This window comes from Lepidochelys kempii, chromosome 5 (assembly GCF_965140265.1).
Source record: "Lepidochelys kempii isolate rLepKem1 chromosome 5, rLepKem1.hap2, whole genome shotgun sequence".
NCBI classification, from domain to species: Eukaryota; Metazoa; Chordata; order Testudines; family Cheloniidae; genus Lepidochelys; species Lepidochelys kempii.
The window spans coordinates 99915560-99937695 of record NC_133260.1 but is presented as its reverse complement, the minus strand read 5'-3'; the positions used below and the strand labels follow the sequence as shown (position 1 = coordinate 99937695).

Genomic DNA, 22136 nt, shown 5'->3' with positions numbered 1-22136 from the left:
TTACCTGTCCAGGAGAAAGGGGAAGGTAGTGGGGAGGGGCTGATGAAGTAGTCCCCCAGTTAGTCGCTCTATCACACCTTAAATGCCATTTTTGAGTGGCCGCAAAAAGTCCTGACTGATTGGATCTGGGGTGGAATCTCTCCAGTCAACCCAAGGAAATGTGTAGCGTGGTTTTCTTGACCATTCCTTTCATGGCCTGGAGGAGGAGTGAGAATCCTATATATAATTATTAGAGCTGGTCAGGATGTTTCTCATGAAATGAAATTTCATGGAAATATGCTGTTTCCTTGAAGCTGAGATGTATCAGATTTGATTAATTTTTCATCTGAAAGATTTCTGAGGACCAGGGCTCTCTGGTCACTTCTAACATGAGAGAGACTCAAACTGAAAACATAAGCTTTTCCATCCAAAACCAGATGTCTTGACGCAATTCTGTTTTGGTAAAACATTCAAAAGGTTTTGTTTTTTGTTCCAGTGAAGAGCAAAACCAAAACTTGAAACTTTGAAAGTTGCCATGAAAGGGAATTGTCCTCCAGACAGCTCTAATAACTATATCTCCCTTGTGGGGCCCCTTCTAACTTGGGGGCTCTGCCACCACAGGCTGCAGTGTGGGCACAAAACAGCCCGTCACCGAACCATGAAAAACTCTTCCTGAAAGGCAAGAAGGAGTAGTCTTTAAGGTGCCACCAGACTCCTTGTTGTTTTTGTGAATACAGACTAACACGGCTACCCCCTGATACTTGTCTTCCTGAAAGGGAACGTGGCAGTCTGCAGAGTGCCCATAGTAATGCAGTACCCACTGCTGCTTGCAGGTGAAAGTTTCCTAAGCCATGTTGTACATAGACTCCTAGACAATTTTTCCACCATTGCTCTAGCACCAGTGCAGTTTCACTTGTGCTAGCAATGGTATAAACAGCAGTGGAGGAAGGCAACAGGCATTTTTCCAGTCATGGAGTCCAGACCTGCCCAGTGCAGTGTTGAATGGCATGGTGGTAAATGTGTCTGTGGACTCTCCATTGGTGCTTGCACCATTGCTAGCACTCCTGGAGTTGCCCTGATGCTAGACCAATGGTGGGAGACTGACCCACAATTCTCAGCGTAGACACAGCCCTATTGGAGTGCTCAGTCAGAAGTCCAGAGCAGTAGAGAGTCCAAACCTACAAGGCTTTAGTTAGCTCATCCACAGCTGACCTGCTGTCAGAGAGATGTCCAGAAGAGCAGTCGCGGTCGAATACAAAACAGAATCCAACATCAAACCTCTGTTCGTTCACATAGATCCTGGCTCCTCATTTGAGCCTCTCAAAATAATGCCAGCAAATAGTCAACCAGTGAAACTTACAGTTGGCTGCAGGACTGGGGGGAGGCGCATAAGGGTGAAGAAACCTAACCTCCATCTCATCCCAGCTTCCCCAGCCGCAGCTCATCTGCAGCCGAGAATTCAGTCTAATAGCGGAAAGATGGCTGGAGGCAGTGGGAGACAAAGAGCAGGAGGCTGCATCCACTATGTGGCCACTCCAGTAAGCATAGAGAAGAGGGATAAAATAAGTTGTTTCTATTGGACCCACAAATTGTTGTTTTAAAAAGTGAAGAATTTAGCACTGCCCACTTGACCCTAATCAAGACAAGGTGATTACCCATATGTAAAAACTAATTGATTCTGATGTTGCCTACAGCCATTGCAAATACATTTCTACTGGTACCTACAATAGATTTGTTCGTTGATTTATAAATGTAAACTCTGTTGCTTCTGGACTAAAATTATGGTGTTCTGAAATGCTGTATAAACATGGAATTTTTTTTTCTTTGACACATCCGAATAGTCTAAGAAAAGCCAGTCAATCATTCGTATCTCAGCTCAGTGGGCTGCGACTGCTGGGTGTTAGAACAATTGACTAAGACTCCTCATTTCCTCCCCAATAAAAAGGCTTATTACACAATTACATGTAGTCACCATCTAATATTATTTTCACCTGGTTTTTAAATCAATTATTAGTCTTAAACCTGAATTTCACAATGGAGATTTTTTTCATCATCAGGTTCTTAATATTATTGTAACATTAGACTTTTTTATATGATATATAGAATTATTCAGCTATGTTTATTTTACTCCCCTCACCCCCCCAAAAAAAAATTGTATAGCAAGAATGGTGGATGCTGTTTGGTTCCAGTGCAAATTGTTTTCTGTTTTACATGTTTCATTATTAGGATTATTGTCTGGGTTGTCTGTCACCTGGGCTTCTATGTTCCATTACCAATAAGGGTATGTCTATTCGTACAGCCCTGCAGCAACACAGCTGTACCGATGCTGCTGTGCACCTGAGTGCGTCTGGTGAAGAAGCTCAATGCCAATGGGAGAGAACTCTCTGGCTGGTATAAAAACTCCCACCTCTGAGAGCAGCAGAAGCTATGTTGACAGGAGAAGCTCTCCCACTGACATTGCACTAAGAAAAGGAGTACTTGTGGCACCTTAGAGACTAACAAATTTATTTGAGCATAAGCTTTCGTGAGCTACAGCTCAATGCATCCGATGAAGTGAGCTGTAGCTCACGAAAGCTTATGCTCAAATTGGTTAGTCTCTAAGGTGCTACAAGTCCTCCTTTTCTTTTTGCGAATACAGACTAACACGGCTGCTACTCTGAAACCTGACATAGCCCTGTGCACCTGAACATGTATCTTGGTATAAGGTATGTTGCTTGGGGGATGGAGGGGGGGGCATATGGGTGACCAAAGTTTTACTAACATCGGCTATAGTATAGATAGAGCCTTAGTAATTAGCTGGCAGAGCTTGTATTAACACATAAGATGACCAAATACAAACTAAAAGAAAAGCTTTTAAATATCCTGGAGTAGAAAGTATATTTCTCCTTCATGGTGAATCTTTATTAAAAGGCCACCCTTGGTATAAAGTCATTGTATTCTAACTCCCAGTGCTATTGAAGTAATTATAAAAGGGCAATCCTAAAAGTAAAATTCTGATCTTTCTGGAAAAACTTTCAAGGCAGGTTGATGATAAGATACTCCTACAGTTTGGTTTCGGCAGGAAAAATGACTATTTGAATTGATGCTGTCAAAACTCTTGCATGCACAATGTGATGCATTTCAGGTTAGTTATAATTTAATTGGGAAAGTACTGTGTGTGCATTAGCCATCTTGTCTTCTTTAGAGTGTGTGGGATTTAAAAAGAAGCAGGGGAGAGTGTGTGTGTGTGTTGGGTGGGGGGACGGGGACGGGCGGCAAGAGGCATACTCCAAAGATTGCTTCAGTCATAAACATACAGCTAAGGGTAGCATAAAATCCCCCCCCCCCCCCCGCCAAGCAGACTTTACTTGTAAAGGGTTAAGAAGCTCAGATAACCTGGTTGGCACCTGACAAAAAGGACCAACAAGGGGAGAAGATACTTTCAAATCTGTTTGGGGAAGGTTTTTTGCTTTGTTTTTTTGTGTGTGTTCTCTCGGACACAAGGAGAAAGGTCATGCAAGTAATCTAGCTCCTACTGAATGATACATCTAACTTACAGAAATAGTAAGTAATAGCAAGGAAATGCATTAGAGTATCTTTTGTTTTAGCGTGTGAATCTTCCCTGTGCTGAGAGGGAAGTTTATCCCCGTTTTTTGTAACTTTAAAGTTTTGCCTAGAGGGGAATCCTCTGTGTTTTGAATCTTATTACCCTGTAAAATTACCTTCCATCCTGATTTTACAGAGGTGTTTCTTCTACCTTTTTTTTCTTTATAATAAAGTTCTGTTTTTTAAAGAATCTGATTGGTTTTTAGTGTCCTAAAAACCAGGGTCTGGTCTGTGCTCACCTGGTTTACCTATTTGGTTGGTAGATTATTCTCAAGCCTCCCCAGCAAAGGGGGTGAAGGAGCTTGGGGGGATATTTTAGGGAAACAGGAACGCCAAGTGGTCCTTTTTCTGAATCTTTGTCTAACTCACTTGGTGGTGGCGGCAGTACCCATCCAAGAACAAGGAAGGATTTGTACCTTGGGGAAGTTTTTAACCTAAGCTGGTAGAAATAAACTTAGGGGGTCTTTCATGCAGGTCCCCACATCTGTTCCCTAGAGTTCATAGTGGGGAGGGAACCTTGACAGCTTCTAAATAAGGAAGCATAATTTATACCCTATTGCCCCATCAAATTCACATAAAATTTTAATGTAAAGATAAGTACAGCCTTCAGTGAGAGCAGATATGCCATAGAAGAAAAAGTAGTGGTTACTTTACTGATGTAAAAGCATGCTCATTTATGACTCCTGGAGGCCCAACAGACAAATTATGGAACTAATCAGCTCTAATGTGAGAGATCACATTTCTGCAGTGCAGAAAGGGTAGTTAGTGTATGTCAGCATGTTACATCAACAGAAGCAAGCTTTTACACAGCGTAGGAGCAGGTGTGTGAATAATGGGGAATGCAGTCAGAAATCCCAGTAGTGAGCATAACCTAAACAATTAGAGATTAATCCATAGGGACTGTGGCTGTCTGCTTCAATTCCTGCACTGGAGGAATTCTTACCTGGCCCAGAAGTGGGGCTTTTAAGTTCCATTTATGCAACTTTGGCCTTTTTACTGAATGTAAAGGGGGCAGTCGGCGGACGCGTCTCTCACCCCGTATATCAATTCTGCTGTATTTCTCCAAAGTTGTCTGAAATGGTGTTCTCACTGTTGTACATATTGTTATAAACACAGTAGTTTCTAGGCAATGTAGTTATATCCAGTCTGTGATGCCAACATAGCAACTAGAACAGAAATCATCTCCCTGACTAACATCTGATATATTCAGACACAGCTCCGAACAAAAACACTTCTTCCCTACCAAGTAACAAAAAGCTGAACACCAGAAGACATGCACTACAATGCATACAGATTCCGGTAGATGCCTTGTCAGTAAAACAGCAAGATAAGCATATAGCCAATGTCATATTTTCAGCTTGTCACAGGTGGGGGCATGTCTGGAGAACTGTTTACTATGGAACTGTCAAAGAGCTAGACACAACCTTTGTGTCATATGAGAGAGTTTTCATGCAGCATTCCATCGCAAAAAAATTAAGCAAAAAAGCCATTAATTTGTTTTTATACCCTTATCCTCCCACGACTGGCTGTAATGTAGGATTTAATATACATTGTCCCCAGCATATTGCTGATATTTGGGTAATATTAGGACACAAAGGAGTAAATACAAACACGTGCTCATATGGGTGAAACTACATTTATCAAATAGAAGATAAAACTGATAGACATTTGGGGTTGGTTTCTCTCTTATTGAGCTGTGCTTGGCACATAGATGAGGGGAGGACAAAATTTTCTGTGGGTAGGTCTACACTTACACACTCATAGCTAGCCCATGTCAGCTGCCTTGGGCTTGGGCTGTTTAATCACTGTGTAGACATTTGGACTCGGGCTAGAGCCTGGGCTCTGGGACCCCAGGATGGGGGAGGGTCGCAGAGCGAGGGTTCCAGCCCAAGCCCGAAAGTCTGTACCACAATTAAACAAACCGGTAGCCTGACCCACATGATGTAGACCTAAAGTCACTGTGATGGCGTATATACCTCCCCCTCCACACACATACACACATGGGATGAAAGGATTAAAGTGGCCTGAGAGACCAATTAACCGACTGGGCTGGAGGGGCATTAGGCATAACTGGTGATCAAACCCAGTTAGGGAGGGGCTGGGCCTTCATAAAGGAAGGATCAAATTGTTGCTAGAGGAAGGGTTAGGGACAAGACCCAGGTGAGAGGTAGTTGGGAGTTTTCCTCCCTTAGGCTGAGGGAAGGATGGGTTCCACTTGTCCTGCCCTCCATCGGGCATTAGGAGTGGAAGACAGGAATATGGATCAGTGCTGGGATGGTTTGAAGCAGGACTAGCCTGCAAAGAAGGCTACTAGCTGAGCCCAGCTGTATTGAAGATTCAGTTGTTTTGCTATTTTCTGTTAGACTTAAGTGAAAGAATTTGAGATCCTGAAGATCTTTGGACCCATGTTACTTGGCATGGCTGGAGGGCCAGGTCATACCAACAGCTGAAATAGGCCAGAAAAGGCCTGGGGGGAAACTGAGGCATATCTGTTGCAATGCCATATACAGCACTGGGATGTAGAGTGACAGACAGCAAGTTTGCCACAGTCACTTTTCTGCTTGTTCTGCCAGGGGTCAACTTATTCTCAACTTGTTCTGTGATGGCATACATGGGTGTCCTTGTGGGTTAAAATAGCTAGAGCACATCTTGCCTATGCTGGAGATTGCAAGTGCAGCCAGCATAGAAACATTCCACCAGCTTTATGCTGTTTCGGGATCTGGTGCCAATTCAATCCCCCTTAGGGCTGCCAGAATGTAAGAGAGGACTGGGCCTTTTTTTTTTTTTTTTTTTTTTTAAAGTTTGTAAGAGGCCTATGAACTCTAGTCCTCTTTTTTAAAGAAGTGATTTTTTAAAAAATCTAACAAGATATGCTAAGTATCCCAGTTTAATCACTTGCTTTGTGTTGCATCTGTGATCTATATGCTATCTATTTTTCTCTGAAAGCCTAGCATGCTATTGGCACTACATAAATAACTAATCAGCCAAGTTGTGGCCTTTAAGTATTTGATAGTGTCTCTTATTCCTTCCTTCACAAAAAAGGCTTATTTTTTAAAAAAATCTGTATTATAAGGAGGACAATTCAGTGAGAATATGAGTTTAGCTATGGTGGTGAAAGGCACTAGGTCTGGAATACTGCAGTACATATTGTCAGCTTGAGTCAGCATCTTGGTAATGTTATGCTCTGGAGGCTTTTAAGACTGGTGTATAGGTCACTGCCTTTTCCCCCCTTTAGATTATAATGGTTGATGATTATGTGCTTCAGTAGTTAAGGTTATGTCCATATTACACACTGAAAACATGTTTTTTGGGGGCTTCCAACAGTCATGAAAACTTGCTTTGATTTTTTTCAAAGATGAAATTTGGCAGGCAACTAGCCCATGATCTGATTTACTTATGGCTTTGTTGTTTCCCACTTCCCCCTCCTCCCTCAATGTAAAAGGGCAAGAACACTGAATCAGTGTTAGGGCTAGAATGCAAACTGACAAAAAACAGAATACTCTGTGTCCAGTCTGACATTCCATTCTAATGCTCTCGGGATCCTCTGATTGGCTTTGCACCCCTTTCTCTTTTTCCAGTTAAACAGCTAGCTGCCAGATTGTTGCTCTATTCTCAGTTGATAACCATTTATGGTGGGCCTGTACAGAATCATTCATGCTGTTTGAGCTCTGTGACGGGTGAAATGGCCACTGGATGCTGTGGTTTCTGCTCCATCCCCAAATAGGCCACTGTAGGAAGGGGGCATTGCACACAAATTGGGGGAAAGGGCAATGAGATCTGTGCTTACATGGATCTAGTGGCAGGAATCCCCTGCATCAGGGCACAGATGGGCTGCTTGCTCTTTCAGTCTGTAGGCTGGAATAGAGATTGTGGAGGAGCTGCATTACAGCTCTGCACCCTAATTTACAGGTTGAGGGGTAGACTACGTGCAGGGGTGTGTGTGTGTAAATTGCATTTTAACTGTAGATTATGGAGATAATCTGAACACACATGGATGTTTGGTATTCAGCTCATTCCACCCATGTGTGTGCGTGTGTTCAGATTATCTCCATATCACCCCAGGCACACGAAACAGCAAGTTTCTTTGAAAAAGAATGCTGTTAATACACTAGAAATTTCTGACATATCAGGCCAATGGGAAGCTGCAGGCAGGTTTTCTTTGCCTATCAAGATGAGTTGACAGCATCGTTAGAAAACTGAAAATCTGTTTCTTGACACAAGAAAGAAAGGAATGAGTCATTGTCAGTGATCCAGTCAGACATGCCAGGACTCCAGCCAGAGTTGTCAAGTGCAGAAGATCATAAACCTGCAAGTCAACATTCTGGTATATTCCTGTCATAAATATAAAGGGAAGGGTAAACCCCTTTGAAATCCCTCCTGGCCAGGGGAAAGCTCCTCTCACCTGTAAAGGGTTAAGAAGCTAAAGGTAACCTCGCTGGCACCTGACCAAAATGACCAATGAGGAGACAAGATGCTTTCAAAAGCTGGGAGGAGGGAGAGAAACAAAGGGTCTGTGTGTCTGTCTATATTCTGTCTTGGCCGGGGATAGACCAGGAACGGAGTCTTAGAACTTTTAGTAAGTAATCTAGCTAGGTACGTGTTAGATTATGATTTCTTTAAATGGCTGAGAAAAGAACTGTGCTGAATAGAATAACTATTTCTGTCTGTGTATCCTTTTTGTAACTTAAGGTTTTGCCTAGAGGGGTTCTCTATGTTTTTGAATCTAATTACCCTGTAAGGTATCTACCATCCTGATTTTACAGGGGGGATTTCTTTGTTTCTATTTACTTCTATTTTTATTAAAAGTCTTCTTGTAAGAAAACTGAATGCTTTTTCATTGTTCTCAGATCCAAGGGTTTGGGTCTGTGGTCACCTATGCAAATTGGTGAGGCTTTTTATCCAACATTTCCCAGGAAAGGGGGGGTGCAAGTGTTGGGAGGATTGTTCATTGTTCTTAAGATCCAAGGGTCTGGGTCTGTAGTCACCTAGGCAAATTGGTGAGGCTTTTTACCAAACCTTGTTCAGGAAGTGGGGTGCAAGGTTTTGGGAAGTATTTTGGGGGGAAAGACGCGTCCAAACAGCTCTTAGATTCATAGATTCATAGATTCATAGATATTTAGGTCAGAAGGGACCATTATGATCATCTAGTCTGACCTCCTGCACAATGCAGGCCACAGAACTTCACCCACCACTCCTAAAAAAGACCTCACACCTATATCTGTACTATTGAAGTCCTCAAATTGTAGTTTGAAGACCTCAAGGAGCAGAGAATCCTCCAGCAAGTGACCCATGCCCCATGCTACAGAGGAAGGCGAAAAACCTCCAGGGCCTTCCAATCTGCCCTGGAGGAAAATTCCTTCCCGACCCCAAATATGGCGATCAGCTAAACCCTGAGCATATGGGCAAGATTCATCAGCCAGATACTACAGAAAATTCTTTCCCGGGTAACTTGGATCTTACCCCATCTAAAAACCCATCACAGGCCATTGGGCCTATTTACCATGAATATTTAATTACCAAAACCATGTTATCCCATCATACCATCTCCTCCATAAACTTATCGAGTTTAATCTTAAAGCAAGATAGATCTTTTGCCCCCACTACTTCCCTCGGAAGGCTATTCCAAAACTTCACTCCTCTGATGGTTAGAAACCTTCGTCTAATTTCTAATCTAAATTTCCTAGTGGCCAGTTTATATCCATTTGTTCTTGTGTCCACATTGGTACTGAGTTTAAATAATTCCTCTCCCTCTCTGGTATTTATCCCTCTGATATATTTATAGAGAGCAATCATATCTCCCCTCAACCTTCTTTTAGTTAGGCTAAACAAGCCAAGCTCCCTGAGTCTCCTTTCATAAGACAAGTTTTCCATTCCTCGGATCATCCTAGTAGCCCTTCTCTGTACCTGTTCCAGTTTGAATTCATCCTTCTTAAACATGGGAGACCAGAACTGCACACAGTATTCCAGGTGAGGTCTCACCAGTGCCTTATATAACGGTACTAAAACCTCCTTATCCCTACTGGAAATACCTCTCCTGATGCATCCCAAGACGACATTAGCTTTTTTCACAGCCATATCACATTGGCAGCTCATAGTCAACCTATGATCAACCAATACTCCAAGGTCCTTTTCCTCCTCCGTTACTTCTAGTTGATGCGTCCCTAGCTTATAACTAAAATTCTTGTTATTAATCCCTAAATGCATGACCTTACACTTCTCACTATTAAATTTCATCCTATTCCTATTACTCCAGTTTACAAGGTCATCCAGATCCTCCTGTAGGGTATCCCTGTCCTTCTCTAAATTAGCAATACCTCCCAGCTTTGTATCATCTGCAAACTTTATTAGCACACTCCCACTTTTTGTGCCCAGGTCAGTAATAAAAAGATTAAATAAGATTGGTCCCAAAACTGATCCTTGAGGAACTCCACTGGTAACCTCCCTCCAACTTGACAGTTCACCTTTCAGTAGGACCCGTTGTAGTCTCCCCTTTAACCAATTCCCTATCCACCTTTCAATTTTCCTATTGATGCCCATCTTATCCAATTTAACTAATAATTCCCCATGTGGCACAGTATCAAACGCCTTACTAAAATCTAAATAAATTAGATCCACTGCGTTTCCTTTATCTAAAAAATCTGTTACTCTCTCAAAGAAGGAAATCAGGTTGGTTTGGCACGATCTACCTTTTGTAAAACCATGTTGTATTTTGTCCCATTTACCATTGACTTCAATGTCCTTAACTACCTTCTCCTTCAAAATTTTTTCCAAGACCTTGCATACTACAGATGTCAAACTAACAGGCCTATAATTACTTGGATCACTTTTTTTCCCTTTCTTAAAAATAGGAACTATGTTAGCAATTCTCCAATCATATGGTACAACCCCTGAATTTACAGATTCATTAAAAATTCTTGCTAATGGGCTTGCAATTTCTTGTGCCAATTCTTTTAATATTCTTGGATGAAGATTATCTGGGCCCCCCGATTTAGCCCCATTAAGCTGTTTGAGTTTCGCTTCTACCTCAGATATGGTGATGTCTACCTCCATATCCTCATTCCCATTTATCATGCTACCATTATCCCTAAGATCCTCTTTAGTCTTATTAAAGACTGAGGCAAAGTATTTGTTTAGATATTGGGCCATGCCTAGATTATCCTTGACCTCCACTCCATCCTCTTCCCCAGTAACCAGTATTAGTTTGGTGGTGGTAGCGGCCAATCCAAGGACAAAGGGTGGAATATTTTGTACCTTGGGGAAGTTTTGACCTAAGCTGGTAAAGATAAGCTTAGGAGGTTTTTCATGCAGGTCCCCACATCTGTACCCTAGAGTTCAGTGTGGGGGAGGAACCTTGACAATTCCATTTTCTATCATAAGGTTATTTAAACCAATCTGCACATTATAGGCCAAAGTTTTTCAGTACTGAGTCCACTGTGTTTGTGAAAGTTGCAAGAATACATAGGATATGTGAGGACTTAGTTTAATACCTGTGCTGTAAAGAAATACTTTGATTCTAAAAGTGATATTATCTTAACTATTGGCCTTATCCTGAATAACTCTTGAAGCACGCATTATTGCAATGGTTTCATAGACAAATATAACTCTTGCCCTAAGGAGTGATTTCAGAATAGAACTTAATGCAGTGTTTTTATTGAAAGACCACACAAAGCTTGACATATACAGCAAAGCTGTTTCTTAAGGTATAATCTTGACATGCATGTGAAACTATAAAAGCATCTTCAGCATCAGTTAAATTTTTGTTTACATTTAAGGGCTAGCATATTAGTAAGTTAATTCACTAAATTTATGTTTGGTCGCTAAAGGAGGATCAGCCTGGCTGTGTCAAGAAGAAGAAAACAAAAGTTTAACAATGTTATGGCCATCCATGATTACAGATTCATGTGTAATGGACAGAATTCACATTCCACCTGCTTTGTAAGATTGCATTAATACCTGTTTCTTTTTCTTCCCCCTGCTCTTCCATGCGAATTTGCCCAAGTAAGGACCTCAGAATTAATTGATAGAGCCCCATGAATATAAATCCTGGGCAACTTTGTCTTCTCAAAATCTGTATTACCTGTTCCACAGAGCGCACCTTGGCAGTTGGGATCCCCCTTCATGGGGTATACCAGGGACAGCCGCTATTGCGGATGTGGGGAAGGCACTGGGGCACAGAGCCTCTTCATAGATGGTTCTACACTCCAGTGGAATGCTAAGGATCCTCCAGGTTTCTGGGTGACCCCTAGTAATCCCACAGCTGCAAATGTGGCTGGAGTTCCTGAAAAATCTAAGGGCTTATTTGAATGGGTCCTAAAGCCAATTTTGGAAAACTGTCTGGGGGATCATGTGAGTTTCTGGAATAAAAAAATCATAGTGACAAACTTGCCATCCTAGCTATTGAATTCCATTTTTATATTTTGCAAGCCATCTCCTTACCAAAACAGAGTGGAGTTAACTTGAAAGAAAGAAGAGTAGGATAAGCTTTGATATCCTGAAATCAAGGGGCCCTGCAGCCATAGGTTTCCCAGGCTCCAGAGGCCAGCTCTGGCTCTAGGTTTGCTAGTTTTATCATTTTCTGCTTAACCATACTCAGCCAGCAGTCTTTACTCCTCTCCTTTAGAAAGAACTGTAAATCACTGACAGGAGTGGGATCAGGACCAAAACCCTGCTGCTCAGTTTCCCCTAGGTCTAATCTACCACTGAGCTAAAGCATGAGTGTGAGCTGTTTAAAGAATATCTTCTTCTTGGAGGAAACAGGTAAGGAGCTGGATCCATTATATTTAAATGATACTGGACTCCTACCCATGGCTGGCTGGGACAATGGAGCAAGCACAGGCCTCTTTGTCAGGCCTGGTGGCATTGCATGGCCAAAGGCTAGCAACCAGTGCCAGAAACAGGTAAGCCAGTAGTCACAGCAATCAGGCTGTTTCTTTTTATTCAGTTTTTGAAGATGGTGGCTTGGCTGATTCATTCCTCTTGGAACTACTCTCAGGAACTTCTTGGTGAATCAGAATGGGGCACACCTTCTGAAGTCACTGGCATCACCGAATGTGGTTTGATTAGGTCAACCTTCTGCAAATGAAGAACTTCCCCATTCCAGTAACTTCAGGCTTGGATATCCATGGATCCAAAAATATACCCAATCAGTCAGCAAATTCATAGGTATTTTGAGACATTTGAGGTCATGGGTCAGTCCACAGGCATTATCTCAACCATCCTAAAAAGTCTTAGCTCAAAAAACAATTAAAAAAAAGAAACAAAGCTAGTAAAATTTTGGAACTGAAATCATGAGAATACATGAATCATACATTCACTCAGACATGCACAAGAAGGGTTGGTTCCTGTTTTATAGACAGATGCTTATAACTCCCCCTTTTTATTTTGATACGCAGAAGGTCAATTTTGAACAGCATATTTTTGAGACACATTCTGGGTAAGATTACACTTTAACTGGGTCAGAGTAAAAAGTCTTTTCCTCCTAAAATCAGTTTTGGGTTTCAGTGTTTATATGCAGCCTCGCTGCCTTTCAGCATTCTTAACTCTAAGTACATGAGTAGTTCCATTGAAGTCAATGGGACAACTCGCTTGTTTAATGTTAGCTACCTGCTTTAAGCACTTTGCTGAACTGGGGCTGAAGTGAGTTGTTTATGTGTAGATATAAGGACAATTTTATTCATGCAAAGCAAGTAAGCTTTTATAGGTAACTATCATTCCTTACATAGTTGAACTTGAAGGGAAGAATTACATAATTGTATGAACTCTGTCTCTGGTACATCAGAAGCAGTTACATACAACAGTGACAGCCTCACACGACACAACAGGTCCTAACTACGCATGTGCCTTGGAAGATGCAGGTAGAGCATATATGTGTTGTAACAAAGCCTAATTTTTAGTGTGTCTCTCTTTTTTTTTTTTTTTAACTCTTTGTAGCTAAAATTAAGAGTACTATGAGTGGTGATGGGGTGGGGGGGGATCAAAGAGACAAACAGCACATTTTATAATCTGGGCTAGTACCCCACTATACAGTCACTAATCTGCTGCCCACCAATCACTGGATCCCATATGTTTCCAAGCCACCTGGGTCTGGGTAGGGTCTTGTCATTGTTCCTATCTCTGGGAGTCTAGGGCACATTCCTACGCTCAGATCTCTTGCTGCTACTCTTTTTTATGAAGTGGAATGGCTCCACCTATCTGCCCTAAACATTGGAAATCGGTGCCTAAGACTTCATGAGTCCCCCTCCCCCAGTTGCTTACACATGTGCCCTCAAAATTCCACCTAGCCTATTGTCACGGTTCCTCCCCCACTCTGAACTCTAGGGTACAGATGTGGGGACCTGCATGAAAAACCTCCTAAGCTTATCTTTACCAGCTTAGGTCAAAACTTCCCCAAGGTACAAAATATTACTCCCGTTATCCTTGGACTGGCCGCTACCACCACCAAACTAATACTGGTTACTGGGGAAGAGCTGTTTGGACGCGTCCTTCCCCCCAAAATACTTCCCAAAACCTTGCACCCCACTTCCTGGACAAGGTTTGGTAAAAAGCCTCACCAATTTGCCTAGGTGACTACAGACCCAGGCCCTTGGATCTTAAGAACAATGAACAATCCTCCCAACACTTGCACCCCCCCTTTCCTGGGAAATGTTGGATAAAAAGCCTCACCAATTTGCATAGGTGACCACAGACCCAAACCCTTGGATCTGAGAACAATGAAAAAGCATTCAGTGTTTTACAAGAAGACTTTTAATAAAAAATAGAAGTAAATAGAAATAAAGAAATCCCCCCTGTAAAATCAGGATGGTAGATACCTTACAGGGTAATTAGATTCAAAAACATAGAGAACCCCTCTAGGCAAAACCTTAAGTTACAAAAAAGATACACAGACAGAAATAGTTATTCTATTCAGCACAATTCTTTTCTCAGCCATTTAAAGAAATCATAATCTAACACATACCTAGCTAGATTACTTACTAAAAGTTCTAAGACTCCATTCCTGTTCTGTCCCTGGCCAAGACGACTACAGACAGACACAGACCCTTTGTTTCTCTCCCTCCTCCCAGCTTTTGAAAGTATCTTGTCTCCTCATTGGTCATTTTGGTCAGGTGCCAGCGAGGTTACCTTTAGCTTCTTAACCCTTTACAGGTGAGAGGAGCTTTCCCCTGGCCAGGAGGGATTTCAAAGGGGTTTACCCTTCCCTTTATATTTATGACACCTCTGTACTCTAGTTCTAGTTTAACCCTTTTGAGGACGGTGTGGCCAGAAAGCAAGGAACCCAAGCTTAGCAAAGGAATTTCTTAACCATAGTCCCTTTACTCTCAAAGCACTCGAGTTAGATTTTTGGAAAACAACAAAATGCTGAGGTATACCATCCTTTGTATCTGATCTCGCCCCTGCCCTTAAGTAGGGTGGCCTTGTCTCTGATCCAGGTGCTCCAACTGAGAAACCACAGATCCCACAATCATGCTCCCCCCACCTGCACCCTACATTTTTTTTCTACACAGGAGCTCATTGTTCGGGGGGGTGGGGGGCAACAGCTGACAGACTATCAAATTTAATGGCCCCAGATTGCAGCTTTGATGGCTTCATGGAGATAGTCCTTCAGTGAGGTATTATGTACCCTTCCTAGGCAGCGACGCTGTCTGGAGTGCAGTTGAGTAGGAGTACCTTGGGCAAGTTTAGATGTGTTCAACACATAATACAAGATGGAGTTCATAATTTCATACAGATATATCCACTCTGTCATGTTGTGCATCTGTGTAAATAAAAGAGGGAAACAATCGATAGAAGTTCAATAGATTAAAGAGAAAAAATTAACATTTCTCCCGGAGGTGTTAGGGCTATTCTGTACTGGTATATGGCAGAACAAACAATTGTTTAGTAAGAACGCCCAGGTCTCCTTCTCCAGAATGTTGATTCTTGTCAAAAACACAATTCAAAGAAGAGGTGGAGTTCAGAACCCAAGAGAACTGGACTGTGAACAAATGAATGCATGGATGTTTCCTTTTTAGCTGCTTTTTTATTTTTAAATATTTTTAAAGCATATAAGATCATGGAAACTTTTCTAAGATGCCAAAGAATAAAGGAAATACTTTATTAAATGATTTCCCTTCCAATTCAAAAACCGCTATCACAGAGGGGTCTCGGAATCTGACCCCCATCCTGCTCAAATGTACTAACAAAAATCACAGGGATGGCTTCTTGAAAGAGCTATTGGAAACAATAAATGGGAAAATTCAGCATATCTGGAGGCTTTTACTGCAGTAGCTAACCGATTTGACAAACAAAATACACATATGAGCAACTTAAAAGGACTTCTGAATGCTTTTTACACCAGGCCCCTGAAGCTGATGCAGCAGTTGGAAAAAAAAACAACAACAAAGGAAAACTTGAGAAGAGAATAAAAGTATATGAGGCTGTTATAAAAGAAAACAAACCCATATGCTTGCATTTGGAACAAACAGAGAATCTGGTATAATCTGTACATGATGTAAGAATCTTGGGACATCTAGAGGGAGAGCAAAGAAAGGTCACAATTGTTGCCAAAAAGTCTACAATTAAGTATCACCAATGAGATCATTGTAGTGGAGCAGATGTTTTAAATCCGAAAACAGCAGCATATACTGAACTTGCCAGATTGTTACAGTTGGGCTGATAGATCAAGGCAAAAAGGCATTACCACCGCTGGTAGTAGCAATGCTTCAAAAGTACCTTGTGCCCACACGCAAAAAGCAGTAAATATATTGCTTAGTAGTAGTAGGGGCACATCTCTTCAGAGGAAGGCCTTTAAACCATTTCTGCCTGCACCACTGCACCCAGGACAGTGACTTACCATTGTGGGCAGGAACTCACGTACACTGCAGTCGGAATGGTGCAGTAGGCGCTTCACCCAAAATGTTTCAGTCACTGAAAGACAATAAACATGGAACCCTAAAAAGTTCTTTCCATAGTCACTTTTAAGGATAAACTGTTTAAGAGACTAAGTCAGTACGAGTGAAAATTAAGGTTCCTGCCACAGTGTTAATTTGACCACTGTGCACATCATGTACATTTTATGGTATAAATGGAACAACCTAAACTCAGTCACAATTTAACAAGAATAGAAAATACTACATATGTGCAATGCAGTCAGATTGCATTGCTGTAGGAACAGTAACGCTATAATTTGTGGACTATTTGGAATGTAGGCTTCACCTTCATTAAGTTAGGGCTAGAGTTTGCCAAAAGGCATGCTTCTGTATATAAAGGGCAGTGCATAGCTGTGCCAAACCTTGAATGGGCATGCTGAGATTGCTATAGTTACAATTTAAATTTGATTCTCTAACCTTGGCATGAAAGTCTGTGCCCATATGAAAATAATGAATAGATGGTTTGCCTTTGAATCTGCTGGATGATTCTCTCTCCACCCTTCCCCCCCTTTTTTTTTAAACTGGATTTGTATGGTATAAAGTAATTCCTTCTCAGAGAAGGTCAATATTAATGCAATGTGCACACAGATATTTTTTCTTCTCCCAGGATAGTCCTTTTGTTTAACTATTGGGCTCTACTTTTGTGCTAATATGCTGAGTCCTTTCATTTTATAAAATGTAAAACTATAGGTAAAGTGTCTTAAAATAACTAACGCTGTTTGGAAAATAAGGTGTTGGTGGGTTGTTTTTTTTTTTTTTTGCTTTGTTTTTGTTCTGCAGAAACTTTTTGTTTTGTTCTACTTTTTGTTGGAAAGTTGAAAACCAAAACACTTTCAATTTTCAGCCAAAAGTATTTGGTTTTCAGGTGTTCAGTTTTCTGGTGGAAAAACTGAAAATATTTGAGGCAGGCAGAGAACTTCGGCAAATTAAACAGTTTTTTTCCTGGCAAAAAAGGTTGGACCAAATAGGGAATCCTGAAGCTGAACACCTCAAGTTTATTCTCCTGAAACTTCTGCTATTTTCAGCCAAAATCGCATGAGAACAGCAAGTAAGATTTCAGTGCTGTTAAATCGAACCTGAACCTGAACCTAAACCAGATCAAAACACTGCCTTCACAGTGCAAACTTAATTGTGCAAAATGATTTCTGCATGGCTTTGGGAAATAGCGTTTGTTAGCTAACCATTGTTGCAGGAAGAGCAAAGCTTAACACATATTATGTAATACGGTGTGGACATCTACAAAAATGGTGTCTACTTTGTTCTTTTATTCTTGGCAATAGAATGGTATGTTAAAAAATAAAACTGGATATTGCTGTCCCAAAGGAGATCTCCATAGAGCAAGTTGTTGCTCCTAGAAACCTTGATGATCCTCTCCTAATTTTTTGTATGGTGGGTACAGAGGAAACAGTCACATGACTTGTAACTTCAAGGCATTTCTTGCAAATCTATGGATTTGGGGGCATAAATTAATGCTTAATAAAATTTTCACTCAGATTTCTCCAGTTCACATTATTAAATAATGTTTCCTCAGGAACTTGCGTTTATAAACATGTTTTCCCTTTTCCCCTCCCCCTTAAAACTGTACTGTTGCTAGGTTGAATGAACAGCTGTACCGGACATAAACTCCTTTGAAGGGTGGAACATATTTGTGGTTACACTTCCAAATGTTTACACCCTGTTACATCTGCAGAATTGGTAATTTTTAGTTCTTACAAATGCTTTGTAATCTTTTTTTTTTTAAATGGCTTGTAGTTTAGTTTGTTAGCCACAGTATCTGGCTTCCTGTCTTTCATGTTACTCATAGAATGTGCAATCAGCATAATTTTCTTACTGTTTTGAGGAACAAATGCTGCAAAAAAACCACTGATATAATCAGTGCTTAGTGATATATTGATGCCCTTCAGATTTTACTATAATAGCACTGAAACACTGAAATTTGCTAAGTAAAGATAAAATCATTGTGATCTAGAAGTGCAGTGTTTGTGTGGGGAAAAAATGGCAAGGTTATAGCCTAATCAATTTAAACTGATGTCGGTCTTTAAGAAACTGATTACTAGAGAAGCAAAGTCAGAGACATACTCACCCATGGGAGTTTAAAGGCCTCGTCTTTCAAACTTTACTGACGTGAGCAGTCCCACTGACATCCGTTGGGTTTGCAGGATTTATTCCTTCAGCCGCAGGTCTAGATTGTCACTGCCCTTGCTTGGACGTGCAGAGGGTAAGACGAACTTACTCCCCTGTTTGACCCTGCTTAGACTGTCTTCCAGCCACAAGTGAAAAAGGGGAATTATTTGCCTCATATTCCCTCCTGCAAGCAAGTGGGTGGGGAGAGGATGGAGAGTTGGAGGAGCCCTGGCTCTGGTACCTCCCACCAACTTTCCAGCCACAGTAGCTGGCTGGGTGGCACAGTTGGGAGTAAACTGCTCCAAGAAAATGGTTGAAGTACCATACTCCCCACCCAGAGCAAGGGGCGAGCAGGGGAGGAATTGTGACTGGGTCATTGTTCTCTGGTCTGTGCCTAGGATGAAGCAGCTACTTAGGGCATATGGTTGTTGCAGTCTGGTCCATGCTGACAACTCTCTGTGATCACTAGTAAATGAAATGTTCTATACTGTGGAAGGGAATGGGATTTTGAGGAATATTTGTATATATGAAATGCTAGAAAATTAAAATTAGGTTCAATGAGAACTCTGCCTTAAAAGTTATCTCCACAAAAAGCCTTTAACAAGAGATCTACCAAGTTCAGCCACTTCCAAAGGTTTCCCCAAACAGGAGAGAACTTCTGGAGGCAACATTTTTCTTCTTTTCTGGCTGGAGGAAGGACAACTCTGCATATGCACACCTCTCTACTTTGGGGAGCTTACTCCCCTCATAAACGCCCCTTAACTTCTCTCCCACCATCGCTCTGGACCAAGTCCTTGTAGTCCTTTCTGCTGGACAGTGTCCTTGTGCTGCAATAGCAGCATATTAGTCAGTGCCACTATTCATTTGTAAGAGGTTTAGAATTTTGTCTCCATCGGAGCTTGATCCTGCAATGTTTAAAATGCTTAAAATTAGGTATGTACTGAAGTGCTTTGCTGGACTGAAGTCAGGGTGCTCAGCATCTTATAGAACCGAGCTTCTCTTAGTCTCCTCACCTCTGCTGCAAAGGGCTTTAGCATATAACAATGAACTGGTCAAATTAATCTGAAAGAGACGACTCAAGAGACAGGCTTTCCAGCTTTGCGATCAAATATGCTGTTCACTTTCCCGGGGAGTCTAGAGCAAATGAGAACAAGTGTATCATGTATTTAAGGAGCAGCATCAAATTTATGTGGCATAAACATCTAGACTGGAGTCACTAGAGGACATTTTAAAACAAATTACCATTTATGAGAGAAAAGTAGACCCTAGTCTACTTATAATTAAGTTTTCAAGTTAGAAAGGCAGTTGAGTCCCATAGCTGGTAATTTGAGGTCTCTATCTGAATGTATTTTTCCCTGTCTTTATACTAATCTATTTTTGAAAAACACAAAATGGTGAGTATTATGGTTTGCAGCCATAAGGAGGTTGTGTTTCCTTTGGGGTTTCTCATAAATTCTAGACTAAAATAGGACTGAAATCTAAACAGCAATTGCAATGTCTGGACTCTGAATTATATGTTTCTTCGTATCCATGTGTTAAAACGGGGCAAAAGTAGGACCATCTTGAAAATCCAATTCCTTGCCTGAGCTGGATATTGCTGGTTAACTCAATACAAAACAAACCCCCTAACAATGTTTCCGCATCATTCTGTTTAGAATTTTTAGAAAAATTGCATGCATTTTCTGAAAGTGGAGCCTACTGATGTCAACTACCACTGTAAATCAGGAGTCACTCCACTGAAATATGTGGAATTACAATGATGTAAATCTAGTGTGAGATCAGAATCAGACCTAAAGTTTTCTCTCTTTGTGCATGTAAAAACAGGTTTTTAAATACATGCAAGCTGATCATTCAAACTAGGTAAAAATCCATAAATACATTTCTGTACCAATTTCTTCCTGCAATTTGAGTGACTGGGAAAACTGTATACTAAAGGAAAACTGTGATTAAAACCATTCACATTTCACAAGCAGGAGTATATTTAATCACTTGCTTGTGTATAAGCAAGAATATCTGTCATAGAACGGATTAGAGGAAGGACAAACCTGTTGGAGATAAGAAGATAATATTTTTCAGAGGGTATATTAATTGTTATAGAATTCCTGTCTTTTTAAAATATCATTTAGATAAACATTTCATAATACCATACTAGATCTTGGTACGAAGAGAGAAAAATAAACCCTCACAAACATACTGTGCGTTACTTGACTTGCACATGCAACTGCATCTTTTATATACGCAGTTACCTGTTTAGCTGCACGCTCTCATATATGGCAAGCACATTTGGTGCCTATTTTTAAATTTTTGGCCCTTGATTTGTTTTTCTTTTACATATTGCTGCATTAGCAAGTCACCCATGATTAACATGCCATAATGCACGTATTCCAAGGCCTAGGGACTAAAAGAGTGTACTGTAGATGTCTATCTTGAAAGGAGAGATCATGGCAAGATGTGAAAATCCATTCCTAAAAAAACAACAAAGATTTTTAATAGGTTGTGCTTTGGATGTGTGAGCAGCAGTCACATATTTGATCAAAATAAATGGCAGTACCGAGGAGCTATTTGAAGGAGGCAAACAGCCAATATTTGTAAGCAACTCTCAAAGAGCTTACAGTGCAAGCATATACATTATGGGCCAGAATTTCTCTTGTCCAGAGTTGCCACTCAGAGCTGCAGAGGGTGTCAGAGAGCTGTCTGGGGGATGCTGTAATGTGCACCAGTGGCAAAAGCGATCAGTGGATTATTTGCTGGCAGAGGATAGCTGGAGCACACCATACTTCAGCCACACTTACTCCCCAACCTCTGCCCCAGTGTGTAGCCTGTGCCAGGGGTTTAGGAATGGGTAAGTTGGGAGCTGTGTATGTCAGCTCTACACCTGCTGGGGTCACAGGACCACCACGTTTCCTTCCCTTTGGGCTACAGGAGTGGAACAAAGAATGTGGAGGGACAGTGAATCAAGCTCTATGTTTCTGGGTTATTTGCTATACAGAGGGCCAAAGCCTTCTGAATGTGAGATGGATTAACTTTTCCACTGTCATTGCAGTCGCGATCTTGGGAATTAGGCTGTGCTCACTCAGGTCCCAGTTTAGCAAAGTACTTAGACATGTGCTTAACTTCAACACTACTCATGTGCTTGAAGTTAAGCACTCCCTTACATACCTTGCTGAATGGGGCCCTGAATTTGTAGCCATATGGAGCCACTGAGCAAAAAACCAGACAGAAGGGAGTGACGGGGCATGTGATACTACTGCAGCTCTGAAGATCCACTCACTCTGACAGAATTTTTCCCAGCCCTGCCCCCAGAGAGTCCTGGCTCCTAGCCTAAGCATTTAGAGTGGGCAATGGGAATAACATTTGGAGGAGAGGGATAGCTCAGTGGTTTGAGCATTGGCCTGCTAAACCCAGGGTTGTGAGTTCAATCCTTGAGGGAGCTATGTAGGGATCTGGGGTGAAAATTGGGGATTGGTCCTGCTTTGAGCAGGGGGTTGGACTAGATGAGGTCCTTTCCAACCCTGATATTCTATGATTTGTCCCTTATGTGTT

General features: G+C 41.4%; 1 protein-coding gene across 2 annotated transcripts in view; it reads left to right on the top strand.

The window, feature by feature from the left end:
* MAMDC2 (MAM domain containing 2) overlaps window positions 1-22136 on the top strand; it is a 100832-nt gene that overhangs the window by 21964 nt on the left and 56732 nt on the right. The window lies entirely within an intron of this gene.